This window comes from Calliphora vicina, chromosome 2 (genome assembly GCF_958450345.1).
Source record: "Calliphora vicina chromosome 2, idCalVici1.1, whole genome shotgun sequence".
Lineage (NCBI taxonomy): Eukaryota > Metazoa > Arthropoda > Insecta > Diptera > Calliphoridae > Calliphora > Calliphora vicina.
The window spans coordinates 743,018-760,886 of NC_088781.1; the positions used below are offsets into that span (position 1 = coordinate 743,018).

The 17,869-nt window shown below is 27.1% G+C and overlaps 1 protein-coding gene across 1 annotated transcript in view; it reads right to left on the minus strand.

The window, feature by feature from the left end:
- Positions 1-17,869, minus strand: part of LOC135951682 (uncharacterized) — a 44,323-nt gene that overhangs the window by 6,386 nt on the left and 20,068 nt on the right. The gene's annotated exons all lie outside the window — the stretch shown is intronic.

A 17,869-nucleotide genomic window follows, 5' to 3' on the forward strand; every position in this document is an offset into this window, starting at 1 on the left:
TTGTTTGTGCTTTATTCGGAAGTCTGTTCCATAGATGGATTGCGTTATAGTAAAATTGCCATTCCGTTATCTTACTTCGGTGTGCAATAGGTATGACCTTATTCCCTCTATTAGACCTTGCAAAAGTTATCCGATTATATAAATATGACGGCACTTTAGTGTAAACGATTTTGTGTAGTAGCGTAAGTGTCCTGATGTTGACCAGATTATTGAAGGTCACGTTGTAAAGCCTTTTACTTAAGGTTGCAATACCATCATGAGTATGAAGACCAAATACATATCTGGCAATATTGTTAAAAAGAGTATTTAACTTCCGCTTACTAGCGGAATCACAGTTAGCATAAACTTCGCAACCATAAAGTAGTACTGGCATTAAATAGGTTTTAGCAATTAGCATTCTAATGTTAACTGGGGTGTAAAATTGTGTTGCCCACAGATTACGAAGCATTGAGTACGTTTTACCTACTACAATATTAACGTGATTATCCCAGCTGAGCGTGCTATTAAATGTAACGCCTAAATTCTTTGCTGAAGTAACGATTTCAATTTTTTCATTGTTAATACAAATGTCAACGTTAATATTAGATAGAGCCTTAAGAATTCAAAATTGCTAAATTTCCGAAGATTTACTACATTATTCTTTACACATATCCTATTAGTGCCCAAAAATAAATTTATGTAAACTTTTTTCATATTAAATAAAAATTTATTATAATCCGGTTAATCGGTTTTATTGAAGACAAAGACCGAAACCGCTGACCGCTTATTTTAAAAGACAATCATCAAAACCAGTTTATTTAAAAACACACATTTTCGGTTAAACCGGAAACCGGTTTCTTTAATTAGCCGCTTTTTGGACACTCTATCAAATATACATTTTTGAATTACCAACAAATATATTAGTAATAGCAAATCTAATACTAAGTCAAAAGTTATGTGGATTTAAATTAAAAATATTGTTACGTTTTAACCTTTTCAAAACGTTGGTTTATTTCCTTTAAATAAACCGGATACATTTGAATTTTGTTAAATTTCATCAAAATCTGCCCAAAAATATACAACATTTCGAAATCTTTCCAAGAGAAATTCCAAATATTGAAAAATTTGACCTTTGACCTTCACGATTTAAATGTTAACGTTTTCCGATTTTAGTAAAAGTTTCAGAGTATATTTAGAATTATCTGGACTATAATATTCTGAATAAGTTTTGCTTAAAATTCATAAGAGTAAGGAAATATAGCTCATTGGCCTAAAAATTGCCAAATAATTGGTTTTTCTTGAAAATTTCAAAATTTAAGTCGCAGGTACGGAAAAACTATAAGAGATATATACATAATTTTTTCACATTTTTATTCCCTATTATATTCTTAATAAATCCCAATGAGATGATCAAAAAATTCTGAAATTTGTTTAACAAAATTTTTAAAAATTTGAAAATGGAGTTTTGAAACTGCCGTTAAAAAAATTTTATTTTTTTGTTCATACCTAATAATAGGTTAACGATATCCTACGAAGACAAAAACACATATACAAGTAAATATGGACACATTTGAAGTAAAAATGAGCTTTTATTTTAATATTTATCAAAATATGTTAATTTTGTTCCTACATTTCTTGTTCTAGTTGCCTGAGACACGGTAATGGCCTGGCGAATTTTTCATAACTTTAACATTCTTTGACCAATTTCTGTTTTTTATGTCTCATTAGAACGACAATTACGTACACATTTCGATTCTTTTAAATTAAATTACAAAAGTAATTTTTTAATGGCAAAATTTTTACAAAAACTGAAAAAATGCATTTTTTCCCCTTGTAAATGCATCTCAAAACTTCAGAGGGCTTGCGGCAACCGATTTACCTAAAATTTTTTCAGGATGATTTTTTTACTAATGTTCACCAAACTGGGGGGTGAGAATGGCCAAAATCCAACTTTCGTTTATTAAGGGCCACCCTACTGTACACAAGTTAAACCTAACATATTGGTGTTGCACAGTGGTATAGAACAAAAATTGAAGGAAATAAATCTGTAACTTTGCTTGGTCCGATTTCAATAAAATTTGATGTGCACAAAGAGGAAATATTGTCGAGTTTAAGTTTTGAGTTTCGATCTCATGGGTCCACCAAATGCGCGGCCAGGAGTTCCCAAAGTAGGACACCTCGGGTATGTTACATTATTAAAACGATAATATTTCTTCGTTTGGGTCTCCTTGTCAAGTACTATAAAAAACCTAGTCGTAGCTTCCAATTATCTCTTATAGCTTAGGAGATATTCGCATTTTAAAATTAAATTTTCAAAATTTTTACCCACCTTACTCCACTTTTTTGATAATATCGGCACTAAATATTTCCCGATTTTCTCCATTTTTATTTTATTGGACTAACAATAAATGTATATGTTAAACAGAATGTTTAAAATGTTTAAAAATCATGACCGACTTCAATGTTATATGCATTTTAATTTAAACAATTTAAAATACTAATTCCGTAAGATTCTGTATGTTCACAAACTACATATGTATGCAAAGAAATGTCAACGAATACTTAACGAATGGTGTGAATGTTTTTAGTTTCTTTCATATGGCAATCAGAAAATTAAATGTGTTTACGCATAGCTCGGCATTTTTTTGTTATTGTAGATTAAAGGCAATGCAATAGCAATGAATTTATGAATGGGAAGTAAACGTGAATGTTTTCAATCCGTTCTCTGTTACCTATCTACCTTTTTTCATACACAGAGAAAACAGATTCGTGATAGCAACCGAATTTGTTGCCAATCGAATGATTCTACCTTAGTGACCGAATTTTACAGTTGTGGCTACACAATTTTAGATGGGGTAACAACCAAAATACTTTTTTATCAACTGACTTTCTGTTGATAGAACCGAAAAATTCTATGTGTACAGCCGAATCATTCGATTGGCAACAAATTCGGTTGCTACTACGAATCTGTTTTCTCTGTGTACGACCACAGATTTGGTATATTTAAAAGCTACAATTAAACAATTTACTTTTTGCTGCAAAAAGTCGAAATAGGCTATTTGGTCTGAAAAAAGTCGAACAATGGACTACGTTGAGTAAAGAGTAAATATTAGATTAACCAAAACAGTCGAAATCGAGAAAAGTCTTATTTTTTTATTGTAAAAATGTTAACTCAATAAATCTAGCAACCATATATTTTTTTTATCATTAAAATATGATAAAATGTAGGAAATAATTTTAAATAGAAAGAGTGGAAAGACGAAAAATTCGAAATGTCGACTTTTTACCAAAAAGGAAAAGTCGACTTTTTATTTCAGTTATAGAAGCCTTCTACTAAGACCATAGGCAACGAAATTAACAACAAAAGAGCGTTGTTGATTTAAAATTAATTAAAAATTATTCCTTATTGCTTCTAATTATTTTTTTTTATGACATTATAAGTAAAATTGACCTTAACAAACATGTCATGACTAGACACAAAGTGTTATATATAGATAGATAGATAGATAGATAGATAGATAGATAGATAGATAGATAGATAGATAGATAGATAGATAGATAGATAGATAGATATATATATACATACATACATATATATGTTTATATTTTGATTGTCTTTAGAAATAACAATTATAGTGGTCTATTAAAATACATTATTCATAAACAAATTGTTTTTAATTTTTGTTTTAATAAACTCAATTATGGTGTCTACACATGAAAATGAAAGTTTTGTCTGTTTTTCTATGTTCAAAATAAAAATCGTTAGGTGTTTGTGTATTTATGGATATCAAATAAATTTCATTCCAAATATGGCTAAAACAACAAACTCTATTTGTCGGTACAAAACTTTATTTTAGTTTGTTTTGTTTATTCATTCATTCATACCTTCTTTGTATGAATGAATGAATATTGTATGTAGAGTATGTTTTTGGTTTATTTTTGTTTTAATACTCGTTAAAAGTAGTCCATCATATCGAGCCCTTAGCGCCAAATTATCGTAAACGACAAAACAGAAATTTTACAGGAGAAGTTTTTTTCGATTATTTTGAAATTTATAGATAGAATTAAAAATGTTTTGATGCGATATAACATAATTTCGTTCAAGCTATTTGTCTATTTTTCAAAAATATTTATAACTTTTGACAATTAAAAATATGACAAAAAATGTTTTTTTATTGAATTTTTGCATAGATACAATTTTTTCGAATTGAAATAAAATTGTTATTTATGAATAGTTTTTAATGAAATTTTTACAGTTATGTTAAATTTTCTATTTAAAATGGAAAAATGAAAACGAATTTTGAAATTTATTATCAGCAATCCTGCAATTCCCAAAAAAGTGTTGAAAAATCCCAAAAATGGAAATTTTTATTTTTTTGGCTATAATATCCATACCAGGGTCGTAGTTATCGAAATCCTTTACAAAATAATTGAAAGCATATTCGGCCATCTAAAATCGGTTACTATATTTTGATACCGAATATACGATTTGAGAATTTTTGCCCTAAATTTTAATTTTACATAAAAAATAGGTATTTTTTGAATAGACCTGGTCCCCTCGGTCACAAACATTTTTAATTTTTTTTTTTCATTTAAAATATGTGATGAAAAGTTAGCTTTTCAAAAAGTATAAATTCCTTATACATCCTCTTAGAAATTGTTTGCGATAACATGAAAAGAAAAAAAGTACTTTTTTCCCAAAATATTAGCGAAAATCGCATTTTTTTAAATTTTTTGAATTCAAATTCATATACATTTGGACTTAGTCATTATTTTTGAACAATTATTTTTCTATTTGACACATACATCTGTTGTTAGTCCAATAAAGGAAAATTGAAGAAAATCGGGAAATACTTGAATCCGCTGTTATCGAAAAACTCGAGTAGGGTGGGTAAAAATTTTGAACATTTAATTTTGAAATGCGAATATCTCCTAAGCTGTAAGAGATAATTTATAGCTACGACGAGGTTTTTTGTAGTGTTCGATGAGGAGATTCTATATATATAATTTGCTTGAAATTGGAACACAAAGGAAGAAATAGGATCGTTTTAAAAATGTAACATACCCGAGGTGTCCTACTTTGAGGACCCTTGGTCGCTCCCCTGGTAGGCCCATGAGGTCCACGTTCGGAGCATAAACTCGACAAAACTTCTTCTTTGCACATTCATTCAATCCAAATTTAACCATTTAGAAGTTACAGATTTATTTACCTTTTTTTTTCTATACCACTATGTGTCGCTTACGATAAAATTCGTTTACTGTAAAATGTAAACATTGACTTACGATAAAATCTTACCCCCTATAATTTTGAAGTTATTAACAATTTTGATATTCTAAGAACGCTAAAACATCAGTCGGTCTATAAAATTTTAATTTTTGCAATAAAAAAAATTTAGAAAATATCGCTTACGATAATTTGGCGCTAAGGGGTCGATATATAATGACTCTATATTTGGCATAATAATTCATTCACATGCTTAATGATTTTATTTTTTTTTTTACACATTTTAATTTTTTTTGTTTTTGCTGATATGTATTTTTATTTTTCTTAATAATAGAAAGTTTAAATTTTTGTGGTGTTAAACACCTTCTCATGATCATGTAATTATAAACAGATTTGCAGGTGAACTTAATTTGTTACACCTATATAATGTTTTTAATGTAATGTTTTTTATCGCGTTTGGTTTTTGTTTCGAGTAATGATTTGAATGTTTAAGTAATTTATTTATTATAAAAAAATAATGAAGATATTGTTGTTTTTCTGAAAAATATATCAGTAGTGGCTAATCATAACAAACATATACTTCATATACATACATATCGTTAGCTTAGTATGTAAACGTGCCAAGTCCGCATTTAATGATAATGTATATTTTAATACATAACTTTAAATATGTAATAATTATGAACAAAGTTTATAATTATTTAGATTTTTCTGGTAAGTGCTAAATCCATTTTTCCAGAATTATTATCACAGTCAAATGGAATTGGGTGCAACTATGTTATTAAATATATAATAGCGTAAAATTTGTTTTAATTATTGGTAAATTCAGTAAATATCAACCAAAAAACGATGCTCCATTGGATTAGACGTTTTAACGGTAATAGTGCATTTAAATCAAATAAAAAAGTTAAAATTAAGAAAAAGTGTTATAAGAAAACCATAAAATCCAATCCAAATATGAAGCTGATCGATAATGGTCACCACAACCTTATTTTTTCTTATCGTATAAATCATACCTAATAAGTAAAAATAACTGTATTAACAGATTTCAAAAATACTTTAAATGATTTTTGTCTCTACGATATTTAATATATAAAATAACGATAAAAGTATTTTCCACAATATAATTTCGGCAACTAATAACGGTAACCTAACGGTAATCAATCCAACCTTAATTTTTCACAAAAAAATATATTTTGAAACTAAAAATAAATTATTTCGCATTAATTTTTTTAGATTGGCTTATGTAGACACACGATAGGTACGAGTATTTACAAACATTTGCAGATCAAAGATGTCCATAGAAATTATTTACAAATGTTTCGAGTTCTTATGATAACAACAGCCTTCTGGAATTTTAGTTAGTTTTGCTTTAAAAATATGTAAAATGTATTGTGTATTTTTTGTTTAAGACATACTTAGTACGTGTATAATATATATTGACCTTGAATTTTGTTATTTGCATTTTGTATTTATTCGATTATATTTATTTTTGCTGAATTCAATTTATTAAAGATTATTCCAATTTATATGCGTGATGACATACAAGTACGAACGACAGCAATTGCCAATTCATGTTTGGCAAATATTTAAGAGTTTTTTAATCAATATTATATAGACGTTTTATAGAGCAGTATTGGTTTTCATGTACTTCTACGTACTACTGCTGCGGGTTTCTCAGCCAGACGAGGGCTGTTTAAAGAATATTAAGATTCCAAGACAAATATTTGAAAAATAGTTTAGTGCTTTGATGGTTTTGTATATACATATAGTCACCTAAAATGCAAAATAACGTAACATCACTTTTCATAAGTTTATAGGAGAAGCAAAAAACGATATAAAATGAAAACTACTTGGGATATTGAAACAAAATTTTCAATTCTGAATTACAATGACTCTAGAAAAATATTTTATGAATAAAAACATTTTTTTTCAAAGCCCACTTTAAGATATGTGGCATACGTTTTTTTGAATTGTTATTTTCTGAAACAAAAAAACGTATCATCAATATAAATTTTTATGAAAAAATAAAAACTTAAATAAAAATATTTTTTTATTTTAAATAAAAGCAGTTTATATATACATTTTTAATTTTGTTATGTTTTTTTTATTTTAATTACTAACAACTACTTTTTTAAACTAAAAAAGGTTCTTGATTAAATTTTCATTAAGTCTGCAAAAAATATTCAATTGCACCAAATAATATTTTGATCGATATATACTGTAATTAATTAAAAGGCTTATAAAGCTATTAAAAAACTATTTTTGTTCTTTAAAAAGTACATACAAAATTTATAGTTATAGTTCAATTAAAATAAGGGCATGTAAAATTAAATTTTTCAATAGAATGTTGTTGACAAAAAAAAACACATCTCTAGATTATTTTCATTTTGTATACATGTTTTAAAATGAAATCAATCAGCTGTTTTTTTTATTGTATTAGTAGTTGGCATTTAGTTACAACTTTACCCATGATTAAGTGCTAACTAATTGTGCTGAAAGTAACCAATTGTGAATTGTGAATTGTGTACTTAAAAAAGTTAACACTTGGTGATCGTTTATGAATATGCGCCATTGTTTTTAGAATTGTAACTTCTTGCAGTAATATTTATATATTTATAGAAGGAGCTATCGGAACACTCATCTTTTGTCTTTAGTTATTTGTCGAATTTCAGAAACAATGCAATTTTTGTAAGTCATTTTTACTTATTAAAATTTGAAATTATGAACAATTTTAAGCAATTTAATAAATTTAAATATATATGAACATTTATTCGTTTTATTCGACTATTCTATATAAAATTGTTCGAATTATTCGTTATTCGAAAATGGCCATTTTTAAATTGTTCGAATAATTATTCGAAAGAAATTATTCGATTAATCGAACGATCATTAGTCGAACGAATACCCTAATAGGTACTTAAAAAAGTTAACACTTGGTGATCGTTTATGAATATGTGCCATTGTCTCTTAAAGTGTGATCACAATTCGCCTCAAACACATTATACATTCGTTTAAATAAAATCAAATCATACGTCACATTGTACTAATGTTTTTTCATGTTTTATTTATTTTAATACATACAACACAGAATATACACACAAGTATCTACAATATTTTTTTTTTTATTTTTGGTTTAATGTCATTACAAATTGTGCTTTGTTTTGAAATGACATTGAACTTGAATTCATGATTCTAGAGAATTTATACGCATGTCTGATTATTATACAAAAAAAATATATTTTTTATGATTATAACGACAGCTTGACTTTGGGAACAACTTTTATAAATAACTTTCGAGTAAATGCAATTTTTTTAAATTTTTTCAAAATAATTAGGAATAATTTAATTCAAATTAGGTTATTTAGAAAATAATAATGTAAGATATACATATGTACAATTGTCTTGTATATTAAATCGTTATCAGCAACGACTAACGATTTGATTAATCAACTTTGCATTAACCTGAAATTGTATCTAAGAATCAAAGTGATATTAAAATATGTATTCAATATTTTTTCAGGATAGGCATTTTTAAGGATTTTCTTTATTACCGAAATTTGTTTATACGCTAATGTACAGATACAAATAATGTGAGAATAGTTTAAAACAATATATGCCCAGTAATTCTAGGAGACAGTGCCGAACTAGTGATTTTACCCATCATTTAGGGTGGGAGCTAGTTACTTCAATAGCCACGCGACTAGTTATTTTAACACGTGCATGTCCTAAGCAGGGGGTCAATTGACCCTTTTTATTACAATGTGACTATCTGATAGCTGATCGAAAGTAGTCAACGCTTCTAATGGGTAAAATAAAGTGCAGTACAAAAAAAGTTTGAAGTGACATCACCATAGGTTACTAATAGACACTAAAGTGACTATTGACTTCATTCTATGTTACATGGGATATCAGTATACTTAAGCAAAAATAAAAATAAACAGCTTGAGAATTATATCATAAAACCAGTTTGTACGAATTACTCACAAAACGTTTAAAGTGACTACACTTCAGATAACTTAGAGACACTTAAGAGTCAATTGTCTTCACGCTAGATTACTTGGGATGTATAAAGTAACCAATTGTCTTCTCTCTGCACTACAAAGTGCACACACGTGTCAAATGACCAAAATATATAAATTGGAGTCAGCTAAGTGATAAGACATTAGTGACAATTACTGTCTTTAAGGGATATATTGAATACTTGCTTAACTGCTCGGTGTTTTTTTCAATGCATACAATTGGTTACTTTATGCATCCCAAGTAATCTAGCGTGAAGACAATTGTCACTTAAGTATCTCTAAGTAATCAAGAGTGTAGTTACTTTAAACGTTTTGTGAGTAATTCGTACTGTCTCCTAGAACTGCTGGGATGTGCATGTGCCCACAAAGAAAAAACATAGTTGTGGTAACCAATATCGAACAGCGTCATTTTATGTTTGGAGTTTCTGGTTGCTGTCAAATCATATTGTGGTACGTATAGCAGATTATGATTACAGCTCAATGATAATATGATTATTTTTAAATCTTGTCTTTTCTCTACGTGTATGGAGAAATACATTCTTGCAAAACCATGCAGTATAAATTACCAAATTTCACTTTTGATTTTTTTCTAGCTTAGATTTTAACTCAGCACATATTTTCCAATCGAATATTTTACACTTTAATTACACTCTGCTACAAAATTACACTTTTTGTCAGAATTTGAAAAGCGACCTAATGGGGGTTGTAGGCCACCCTCAAAATTTTGAGATATTTTGAAAAAACTGTTTTAGGGTAGGTCGTAGTACTTTAATACCTCTAACTCACACATTTTTAGACCGATTTCAAAATTTTAAACAATTATGGATAGACAAAAAATTAATCTTATATATAAAAAGAAGTGTACATTTTGATGTCACCACTAACTGCGAAAACGGGTCGACCGAATTCAACCAAAATTTCAGGGTACGTTGGGGATGGTCTGTAGATGGTTTATGTGAAGTTTGCACGAAATCGGCATAGTGGTTCCGGAGATATGGCAGGACCGATTTTTATCAAATTTTCAGTGAATATTCAGATTTTTGGCGGAGGGGCGTGGTAAAATCATATCCACTGTCCTTAAGATGAATTCATAAATATAATATCCCATTTGCCTTAAATACATCCGTTTCTTCTTTTAAGGGCATATCATGCCACTGTACTTATAGATATCTGCTACAACTTTGTCAAATGACCACCTCAGTGTTTCGGGTGCGATGTCAGGTCGGGGGAGTCAGTGCTTTTTTTCGTCCGACACTGTATATTCAAATCGAGATGCAATATAAAACCAAATTATTGTAATGGCCAGCAACGCGGACCGGGTTCAGCTAGTATAATATATAATTTTAATTTTAAATTTTTTTCTATAAAAACCCATTCTTTTTTGCACAGTGTTTTAAAGACAACTTTATATGGGAAAAAATGAGATATTACTTGTTAAAATTTTTTATATTTGCAAAAGTTATTAAACTTTTTTGTAAAAAGTTCGAAAAAATTTACCTTGTAAATTCAAAATTTTACAAATATTTTTTTTCTACAGTTTTTTGTTTCTTTTTTTATTCATATGCGCTGGGGAGAAAATACTAAAAATGGTCTTAATTAAAAGTTGAATAACTTTTACAATTGTAATCCGATTTGAATAATTAAAAGCATGTTTTATTAAGAACTAAATTTCCTATATATGTTGGTATAAAGTTTTATAAACTTTCATATCAAAAGCGACTAAAATCAAAAAAGTTGATAACTTTTGTTTTTCTTTTAGATATTCTTAAGAAAAACAATACTTATAACTTACAAATGTATAAAAAAAAACTGCACGTAATTTTAAAGCGTAATCAGTTTTCTTTCCAAACCCGTTAACTAATTTAAAGTCGGACAAAAACTGACTGAGTTACAGATCGATAAGTTGACGAACATCACTGAAAACGGTTTTTTCAGAATAACTTCTGAATTTGTGGGTGTTTTTAAAATGTTTTTACACAATTTGTAATGTACTCAGCATGTTTTTTTCCATCGTAGCACCGTGTTATTAATAATTAATTTGAATGCATATTTATTATTGGAAAATATGAGTCTAAAATATGCTTCAAAAAATCTAATTTGATCAACACTTTCACATCGAAAATATACTTGCAATAAATTCATAGCTAGTTGAGTAACTAACATAACTCACAAACCTTTCAAAAGCATTACGAGTAGATTGATGGGTTACTAGAGGAAATTCTTAGTGACCAACTAATTTTTCAAGAACTACTGAGACATTTCAGCTTTTTGCATATTTGTGTGAAAATAATTCTGCATGTAAATATTGATGTAAGTCTGTTTTTGTTAAAACTACCACAAAATTGTTAAACTTGTAATGATTATTTTGTTATTTTTCTGCATGCAGACTAGACAGTCCAAAAACCCGGCATATTCAAACAAACCGTTTCCGGTTTCACCGAAAATATGTGTTTTTGGGGAAAAAAAAAACAAACACAGAACGGGTTCGGTTAATATTAAATATTCAGTATGAAAATGGTCTACTTCAATTTAATTTTATAGCCATTTCTGTTAAACAAAAAACAAACAAATTTTTACTTAATTGAAAAAAAATTGATTTTAAATTTTTTTATTGGTTTTCAGAATAATGAAGTAAATAAGAGCAATAATAAATAAACTTAAATTTTAAATTTTTGAATTTATATCTTTTATTTTTAATCAATGGAAATATTGTCAAATATTTTTGAAAATGTCATAACCACCAGTCGAGTCTAATGCGGACCTTTAAAGGAATTATTTATTATTGTGGAAATATGTACATTTAAAGCAATACCAAGACATAGCTAATAATATAAAATGTTTGAAGTGTGTTATGAAAATATTCTCTAACTTCATATTTTTCTTATTATTTCGTTATTTATTCAGGAACACGGCCTGCAAACAATATTCACATTTTTTAAATTAATCAGTTTTCAAATAATATTTAACTTACGCATTCACACTCAACCACTTTCACAATCACTTACAGCACGTCCTTTAGAATTCACTTACACTCAAGGAAAGGAGAAGAAAAAACTACACATAACAATACAGCCAGTCATCTTTAAGCCAACAAAATATATTTCCTATAGTAAGAATTGTGCTAAAATTCCAAATTATTGGTAAATTCACATTCACATTTCCATTGCCATTATCAAGTCTAGTAAAAATTAAAGCAGCAACAAGAACTGTAAAAATATTATTAAACGGCCTAAACCAGAAATAAATGAAGTGCGACAACATAAAAAATTGTACTTAAATTCGACAGTTTCAGTTTCAAGTTAAAATGTATTCATCATGAATTTTTGGTTAAATTTTTCTGTTTTTGTTACGGCACTTCTTGCTTCCTTTCCTCATAAAACATTTTAATTTTTTACAGTTGAGCAGGATCCTGATATGAGAATATACGATGAGGAAAAGTAACAAAATCGTTATTGTTACGAACGTAGTAGCTGTTGTTGTTATTGTTGACTATTGTGTGAATTCATTGACAACAACCCAACAAGAGTGGCCTTCATTTTATGCTGGCAATATGAAGTGAATTGTTGCTAAAGTAGTAAAAACGAAGAGGAGGTGGTGAAGCCACGATGACACAAATGATGACAGTTAAATACAATGTTGAGTTTATTGTTGTTCATTATTTTTCTCAGTTTTTTTTTGTTTAGTTTTTTGTTCTTATGTCCTTTATTATCTCTATGAAAATAATATTGATATTTATATATTTATGCATGTTGATTTTGTAAACATTTATCGACATAACTGTCGTTATGGGTTTCCTTAAGGAAATATCTAAAATATATATTGTTTCCATTAGGGAGTAGTTACATAAATACATAGATACATATCGTCACCTAAAATGCAAAACAACGTATCATCAAAAAATTCGGAATTGATTTTATTATTGATTACGATTCACTACATCATATTACATATATGTACAAACTTTTAAACTTTTACTATCAAAAATAACCAAGTTATAACCAAAATTGAAACTAAAGTATCATCAAGTATATGATTTTCTTAAACAAAATAATGTATACGCTTTGAGTAATTAATTAATAAATCGTTTTTACCTTATTTTAGGTAGTATCCTAATATTTTTTTAATAAATTTGTTGCAATTGAATATTTTTTGCAGTCTTAATGAAAATTTAATCAAGAACCTTTTTTAGTTTAAAAAAGTAGTTGTTAGTAATTAAAATAAAAAAAACATAACAAAATTAAAAATGTATATATAAACTGCTTTTATTTAATATAAAAAAAATATTTTTGTTTAAGTTTTTATTTTTTCATAAAAATTTATATTGATGATACTTTTTTTTTGTTTCAGAAAATAACAATGCTTTGTGTGCTTTGAAAAAATTAGTTTTTTTTTCATAAAATATATTTCTAGAGTCATTGTAATTCAGATTTGAAAATGTTGTTTCAATATCTCAAGTAGTTTTCATTTTATATCGTTTTTGGTTCCTCCTATAAACTTATGAAAAGTGATGTTACGTTATTTTGCATTTTAGGTGACGATATGTACATGTCTACATTTCTATTGGAAAGGAGAAGCAGAGAAATAAGTTGATGCATTAAATTGACATTAATGGAGTAGAATCTTATATACTTATATACAGTGGTGATTCTAGAATCTAGATTCTAATGTTTTTCATTATCTTAAAAGAAATATTATAATTCAATGGTGTTTACTCACTTTTGACGTCCATAGTACATATCGTCACATAAAAGGCAAAACCACGTAACAAAAAAATAAAAAAACACAAAATGTGCGCGTCATTCTGTTTAAAGATTAAATAGAAGAAGAACAACAATAACAAATATTTGAAAGAAGCAAAACTATTTAAGAGAAAACTTGATGCATTGTTAATTAAAGTCATAATATCCTTTGGGAAATTGAAAAGAATAAGTATTTTCGAACATTAAAATAATTTGTATTACGGAATTTTAATAATCCAGATCATCTAGAAGCTATTTGGGCATTGGTCAAATAAACCACTGTAAATAATACATCTGTTAAGTCCTTTTTATTAAACATTTTTTAACAGAAATTATACAGTTTCTTTCTAGTACACAAACTATTATTAATTTATTAACACAAAGGGATTTTAAATTAACCTTTAAATCCCTTTAAAATTCTAATTACCACAACAAATTATATACTACTCTACAACAACTCTTTTAAAGAAACAAATGACTGTGAAAGAAAAGCATCAACAATATAACATCTACTTGAAGTTGTTTTTACACCCTGGGAAATCAAGTGATTAGCGAAAACAATACAAGAAAAAATAAATACAACTTCCGTTGAGACAACGTAATAATTTTAAGATTTTTTTCTTAACTTTGTAATATTATATTAATATTTACATTTATTTATAAAGCTTCAAACAATTTTTTGAAAAGTAATTATTTATGAGAGACTGTCAAATACAGATAATGACTTAAACGACAACTACACTACAGATGAAATTATTTTTAGCTGTAAACATCAACAATTTGTATTGAATCAATTAAACAATAAATGTACGTATAATTTCTATTATTTTTTTTTTGTAGTCATTTACGAACAAATTGATAGAATAATTGAAATTTGAAAGAGTTTTTTTTTTTGTTGTATTTAGAATATAATTGAATCATTGAAATTTCTGAGAAAATCCAAAAAAAGAAGTAAACAAAGCAAATCTTTGTTAGAGTTTTAAATTTTTTTTCTTTTTTTTCATCTGGAATTATTTGAAAATCCAACAACAACACATGTGAACTAAAAATTATTCATTATGAATTTTTACAAAATACATGTAGTATATGTACAAAAGAAAGAAAAAAACCTCACTCAGTAAATATAACAAGTACATGTAAATTATGGGAAAATAAAATAAAACAACATTTTAGCTGCAATAATCGTTTAAACGAATACGAATAGTTACAACAAAAATATTCATATTCATTTTGGAAATAAATACATACATAAGTATTAAAACATTCATTCTTATTTGATTTCTTCCCATTCCTAAAGCATGTTTTGAAAATTCCCACACAAAGTTGTATTATTACCTCAAGCATGTGGTATTTTATTTTTGGCAAATAAAAATATAATTTATAATAAATTAGCACTAGGGAAGATCCATGTCCAAGCGCACAGCAATCGGAAATTTTTATATGAATTTATATGAAAAAGCGTACTTTTAATAAAGTTCTTATTTCGAGTCTCCATCGAATTTTTTTGCACGAATATGGTAGAGAGTTTATCATACCATTTTCTTTTTGAATTTTTAACACCGCGATCTTTGATATTTTTTACATTGAATTACATATATACTCCGAATATTGACCTCTAACCTTTTGGAAGTTAACAATTTAATTCACACCATTTTAATTCACAGATTTGAGGAACCCTTTGGAAGCGTAATATGTGTGGTAAAATTCATTAAAATCGAAGATGTCAAATTCGAAAATAGCAGTTTTCTGTCCGTTTTGATATGGATTCTCCAATTAATAATAATATTGGTTGCACATTATTATGTTTTATGTAATCATAAAAACTTTAATGTTCAATGAACATTATTTTAATAATGACTTGGATTCACCTTTAATGTTTTGATTCATATTTTAATGATTACATAATGTGTTCATATCAGCTATCGTCTTTTTAAATAACCATATTATAGATGAGGTGGAAATGTCTAATAGATTTAAAGTCATATACATATGTACATTAGAGATCGTTTGTGACCAGGTCACTTTGTTTTTCGGGTATCGTCATTTTTCATAAGGTTTTTGCGTAAATAAAAAAATGGCGTCCTTTTTTTTTGGAAAATTTTCAATCCTTGTGGTGGTTCAACGCTTCTAAAGACGCGGATTTTGAGCACATTTTTCTGTAGAGCAAAAACGGTTGAATATATTGCAAATCTGATTTCGCCAGTCGATTCTGCATCAAAAATTAATACGATTGATGATTTTTTAATCCTTAAACATATTTCAAAAAACCCAGAAAAATGTGCCCAAAATCCGCGTCTTTAGTTGCGTTGAACCACCACAAAGATTGAAAATTTTCAAAAAAAAAGACGCCATTATTTTTATTTACGCAAATACCTTCAGAAAAATTATGATACCCGCACATTAAATTTTTGAAATTAACTCTAATGTACATCTTAGATGACATCGATATAATAACATATTCAAGTCTCTATATATAGGCAAACGTGATATGTAATGACTTATTTAACTATCTATTTATCAGCGTTTGTGGGAAGTACTTGACTCATATAAAATGTGAATGTATAAGTAGAGAATAATAGTTAAAGTAGCATCTTAACTCATTATTTTGTAATGCAAGTTCAAATTCAAAATGGACTGAATAAATATGTTAGTCCGGGTAACTTGTTAAATTTTAAACATAGTTTAGACTTAATCAGAGATACTGTTTATTTAATTTTTCTGAAATGAAATATATATTTAAACATTAATTAAGCCTTAACTATGTTTAAAATTTTGATAAGTTACCACCTGGCCTAAAACTAATTTGTAATAGATTTAAATTGAAGATAATTAAATATTTCTTATTAAGATTTTGAAATTGAATTCAAAATTGTTTTTATGACTTCATAAGGAAATATTTTTTTTGAACGTTTGCATTATTATGTTTTTGAAATATTTCTAATTCAGAACTTCGTAATCTGTTGTTTTTTTGTAATTTTCGACAAAAATTTGTCCGAATGTTGACCGAAACCGAATATTCAGTTATTTTCAAAGTAATAATCAATAGAATTAAATAAATAAATGTATGTATCTTATAGTAAAATATTTCTGTATTGATAAGATAAATAATTGTTTTTAAAATATATTTGTTTTCAAGGCGTTAACTACTGTGTATTGCAATATGCAAGTATGAATACACATGTGAAATTCACAATTGAAAATATGTCAAATCATTCTCTCTCTTCGCCGATTAAAACTCCAAGAGAGTTAGTACAAATTATATAAATAAATTTAATAATGTTACGAATTAAAATAAAACAACTGAGAAAAGCTTACAAATCATTAACAAAGTTCAAGTAGAACAAGAAATACAGTACACTCATCATTGATGTTATAACAACAACTACATACACACAGCCACCAGTGCATTTTTTGATTTTTTAAGATCATAAAAATCATTATATTCCGAATTAAATCTTTTTTTTCAGAACCAAATCTATTATTCAACTCAATCTCCAACAAACCGAAACTTTTAAATTTGAATCTATGGACAGATTTTAGGATTTTCATTATCTTAAAAAAATTCAAATAATTTTGGTGTTTACTCACTTTTTAGGCTCTCTGTATATAAAATTTAAATATAAAACAATTAAAATTTATTTGAAATAAGATCTCAACGAATCATTATTATATTATTAATACGAAAATTAAATTATTTTTTGGTACTTAAGGAGTATTTAAAATGATATCGCTTGGAATGTTTAGTAAATTTCAAATCTAAAATTGTCACAAATGAGCGAAAATATGTCTAAAATATATGTTTGAAGATACATAAAACCAATACAATGTTTTTAAAATAAAATTTTAAAATATTACCGAATTTTTTTTCAACTTTTTAGAAATTAGACTTGTAATACTACTGTCAT